The sequence below is a fragment of the Lampetra planeri genome, chromosome 65 (assembly GCF_965212315.1).
Source record: "Lampetra planeri chromosome 65, kcLamPlan1.2.h2, whole genome shotgun sequence".
NCBI classification, from domain to species: domain Eukaryota; kingdom Metazoa; phylum Chordata; class Hyperoartia; order Petromyzontiformes; family Petromyzontidae; genus Lampetra; species Lampetra planeri.
Window position 1 is genome coordinate 3,278,656 of NC_136171.1, and position 5,309 is coordinate 3,283,964.

Below are 5,309 nucleotides of genomic sequence, written 5' to 3' on the forward strand. Positions count from 1 at the left end.
TCGGGGAATTAAAACCTGGTTTAATGAATACGAACCTCTGATCCAAGGCTTAGGATGCTTCCTCGTCGGTGCTGCTATCGTACTCGGGGGGGGGGGGGGGGGCGTCGGGCACGGGGTAGTCGTAGAATGCGGCGGGCAGGTTGGTCTTGATGAACACGAGCTTTTCATCCACAATCGTGGGCGCCAGTGAGTTCCTTAGCTTGGAATGGATGACGCTCATCGTTGAGAAGTTGGCGAAGTGCGGTTCTGCAATTAGAACCAATTAAACCGGATTTCTCCCAATCTCAGATGATCGGGTTTAATATAAAAAGACAATTAAACCCGATTGTAAAAAACCCGACTGTGCCACCCTTGGTTGCATCAGCAGCCATGTAGAAGAAAAAGCGACGCGTGTACGTACACGTGAGCGTATGGTTCAGTTTATTTGAGTTGATGTTGAAGTACCCTGTGAGATAAGAAGCTCTTGAATCGAGGTATCACCAACAAAAGCATCGTCGGTTCCCGGGCAAACGTAGCGTGCACAACAAACAGCTCGCAAGAAGAATAGAAAGAAATGCAAAATGAAGGGAAATAAGTATAACCCGTAAAAACAAAGTTTTTCACTATAAATCCTTTATATGCGTGGCGGCTAGAGTCCTCTCGTCCTCTGGCTTGAGATGGCTGCCACCTATGGGTCAGATGATTGCATTGCACCATTAAGCAATTGGTAATTAAACATAATATTTTTGTCCTAAAAAGTGTAAAATTTAGGAATTTTTTTCACGAACATTAATTGTCCCGCACAACGAGTCTGTGTGGAAAATGTCAGCTCGATTGGATCACGGGAAGTGGGTTAAAAAACGACCGAAAGATTTGCACGGTCCTAAGCAAGCAAGCGAACTTAATATAAAGGATTTTAAAAAAATTAACCCGTAAAAACAAAGTTTTTCACTATAAATCCTTTATATGCGTGGCATCGGGGCGGCTAGAGTCCTCTCGTCCTCTGGCTTGAGATGGCTGCCACCTATGGGTCAGATGATTGTGTGCCAGCATTAACCAATTGGTAAATAAATATTTTTAAAAAATTCCCTTAACAGTGTAAAATTTTGGAACAAAATTTTCACGAACATTAATTGTCACGCACAACGAGTATGTGTGCAAAATGTCAGCTCGATTGGATCACGAGAAGTGGGTTAAAAAACGACCGAAAAATTTGCACGGTCCTAAGCAAGCAAGCGAACTTAGTATAAAGGATTTAAAAAATGGCTACAAATCACACAATGTAGAGTATATTACAATATTATCTTTTAAATATTTAAGTAAAGTGATGATTATGATTGAATGATTTATGGAAAAAAAGGAATAACGCAAATGGTAAAATAGTTTCCCTGAGAAACATCAAATTTCAAGTCGCAGTAATAACAACAATCACGATATTGCACCGAATAAAATAATGCCGCGTCTATATATGGAGATGATGTCTCCACATATCTGGCTGTTGCCTGATGAAGCTGGTTGTAATTAGTACCAGAGGTGTGGACTCGAGTCATGCGACTTGGACTCGAGTCAGACTCGAGTCATGATTTTGATGACTTCAGACTCGACTTGGACTTGCCTCATCTTTGACTCGACTTGACTCGGGACTCGAGAGCAAAGACTTGATACTTACTTGTGACTTGCACAACAATGACTTTGTCCCACCTCAGAGGTGTGGACTCGAGTCATGCGACTTGGACTCGAGTCTGACTCGAGTCATGATTTTGATGACTTCAGACTCGACTTGGACTTGCCTCATCTTTGACTCGACTTGACTCGGGACTCGAGAGCAAAGACTTGAGACTTACTTGTGACTTGCATAACAATGACTTTGTCCCACCTCTGGTAATTACTGTCCGAACGTCGTACTCAAATTGTAAATGTTGTGGCTTTGCTCTCCAACACACAACCGGTTAGTGCTGTACTAGTATACTACACTATACACAACGAAACATAACCCAAAAACCTGCATTATGAATATATCTTACCTATAAACGTCATGTTTTGTCTGTCTGTGTGTTCATTCCTTCCTTGTAACGCTTTTCACCGACAAACTATTGGGTTTACGCCATAACAAAGTACACAGATACAACAAACTAAACCCCCGGGTGAACACTTGCTATGGGTTTTTGCCCTTTGTCCAATGTAAACTAAGAAAATCACACTTTGTAGGGCCAGTAGATACTACTGTAGAGTCAGTAGATACTACTGTAGAGTCAGCAGATGCTACTGTAGAGTCAGTAGATACTACTGTAGAGTAGATACTACTGTAGAGTCAGTAGATACTACTATAGAGGCAGTAGATACTACTGTAGTGTCAGTAGAAACTACTGTAGGGCCAGTAGATATCACTGTAGAGTCAGTAGATACTACTATAGTGTTAGTAGTTACTACTGTAGTCAGCAGATACTACTGTAGTGTCAGTAGATACTACTATAGTGTTAGTAGTTACTACTGTAGTCAGTAGATACTACTGTAGTGTCAGTAGATACTACTATAGAGTCAGTAGATACTACTGAAGAGTCAGTAGATACTACTGTAGGATCAGTAGATACTTTAGAGTCAGTAGATACTACTTATTCTATTGTATGTAGGGTGTGTAGGTGTATATGCCTACAAAATAAAATAAATTGGGAGAGGGGGGGGCTCGACAATATTTGTAAACCTTTTAGATCAACTTTTTGCTCCCACTTTCTACAGCTTTTTGATTCAGGTCTTATGAAAGGCTCTCATCACTCTGTTGACGGACAAATGGACAGACAAACGGAACGCCGGGCTTTCATAATAGCTTAGTATTTGTGTATGGATATGTCATGTTTTTCAAGAGAAGACAAGTTTTAAAATTAATATTTCCCCCCGGGTAAAGCCGGGTACTTCCTGCTGGTAAATAATAAATCCGTTTTAACAGCCACTCCATTTATGGCCGGAAATGAATTCGCATTTTGTGGTCAAACCTCGCTTTAATACAAATCGTGATATCATCGTAAAGTCTAGACCCGTGCAATATTTAAACTGTCGACTTTTAAAGCAAACAAACAACAACAGTATAATAATAATAGGTTTTACCCATTCTGGCAATGAAACCGTTGTGTTAAGCTGTTCAAACACCAAACAGACACCTTTTATGCAAGGAACGAAGACAATGCCACTTTTTACCAGAGCATTGCGTTTGTTTGCATGCTCACTACAAGTAAGGGTGGTTACTGCAGACTTGATTTCTTGCAAAAGGTTTATGTTTGGTGTTTTCACATCTTAACACAAATGTTACTGGTAGGAACCTCCTGGTTACACCAGCCCACAGGGGATGATTGTGTTCGTCCGTCGTGCATCCAAAAATGGGAGGGGTGGGGCTGGGTGGAGATGGTGGGGAGGGGCTGGGTTGAGAGGGTGGGGATGGGCTGGGTGGGGAGGGGAGGGAGGGGCTGGGTAGGGAGGTGGGGCTGGGTGGGGCTGGGTGGGGAGGGTGGGGAGGAGCTGGGTGGGGAGGGGAGCGAGGGGCTGGGTGGGGAGGGTGGGGCTGGGTGGAATGGGGCTGGGTGGGGAGGGGCTGGTCACCCCGTGGTGCCCTTATAAAACTCAACGTTTCACCTACTCACGCCGGCTTGTGCCCGCCCTCACAGTCGGGCATATTTGCGGAATACACCACGCCGCCGTTGACCCTGCCCATTGACCTAGCAACCCAACGTTCCTACCAGCTCCCTCCACAGGAATGTGTTTTATTGCCAAGAAAGGGTAAAACCTATTCTTATACTTTGACACTGGCAAGAAATGCCCCATGTTGTTACCAACAACATTCACCACAACGCCCGTGCCAGGCTAGGTGCACTTTGTGCCTGACATATTTAAGTGGGCGGGGGGGGACGGATACTGTATCAGCAGGATGATTTCTCTGCAACTCCGGCTGATGATGCTGGTTGTTGTAATTACCCGCGAAACGTCGTACTCCAATTGTTCACGTTGTAGTGGGTTTTACTCTTCAACACTTCTAGATTTGAAGCTTTCGTGACTGCAAGGATTCATGCTCTTAGTTCTTTCGGTAAAGTCACCATGTAGGTAAAAAATGAAATTAAAATTAATAAAATAAAATAAAAATCACGACGTTTCGGAGGCAACACAAGTCTCCGTCATCAGGTGGGACCGTCACAGCCAGATGTGCTGCATCAAGTGAGGCAGGGATTCAAGATGCAAGCTCTTAAATACAAGTCTTTATTTTATTTTCATTAATTTTTATTACATTTTTTACCTACGTGACTTTACCGAAAGAACTAAGAGTATGTGTCTGACTTCCTCACCTCCCTCGCCCTTCCACAAAAACATAGCCATACCTGCTCTTCACATTTCGAAGCTGGCCACAGCGTATTCTCGATAAAGGCGTGCGATGACCGATCAATTGTTGTGTCTGTGGATTTGTGTGCGCTTTTCTGACTTGCTTTGTGTATAACCCAACACAGCGATGAACCCATGAGCATTACAAAACACAACACAACGTGGAGCAGTGCACCTCCCTCCGCCCGTGCCGCATACAACGGCTTCTGCTCTGGTGGTTGGTGAACCCGATGCAATCGCACGGTCCGCGAAAGTGTCATTGGTCCAGTGACGTGCGGTAAGTTGGGATTTTTGCACACAGTGTTGGTGTACGGTGCTTTTTCTGCAATATTTTGCTGTCTTTTCTTGGATTTTCTGTTTGCACATAGTCACTTTAAGATGTTTTCTTGTTCATGTTTTTGTTTTTTTGTTTGTTGCGGTTGCACCAGATTCAAGAGCCGAATGGCTCACAGGGCAAAACCTAATAAATTAAACTTGAAACTTGAGTTCAATGGCTGGGGAGGCACTGGCGAGTGCCAGAGCCAGATTCACACACTGAGGGGGGCGTGTCCTCACTGAGGGGGGCGTGTTAGACACGTCCCCCTCAGTGAGGCAGATGTGACAGCTGCCTCACCTGGTGCTTTTTCATTGCAGTGTCATGACGAGACGAGCGAGCCTGAATATCTTTATTTCAGACGCTGTCTTTCCGACAGACCTGTTTTTCACCTGAGGCCGAAACGTCGTGAGAATTATTTAATATTTTTATTATTTTATTATTTCCCTTCTACGTTACTTAATCGAAAGAACGAAGAAGATGAATCCCTGCAGTCACGAAAGCTTTAAATCGAAGGTTCTTACCAGTATTATCATTATTATTGCTCCACCCGTTGCTGATTCGACGTGGTTTGGCTTGAAAGGGGGGGGGGAGGGGTCAATGGCGGTGTGGGTGTGCGAACGATCCGACAACTTTTTTGTTGGAGCGTCATCAC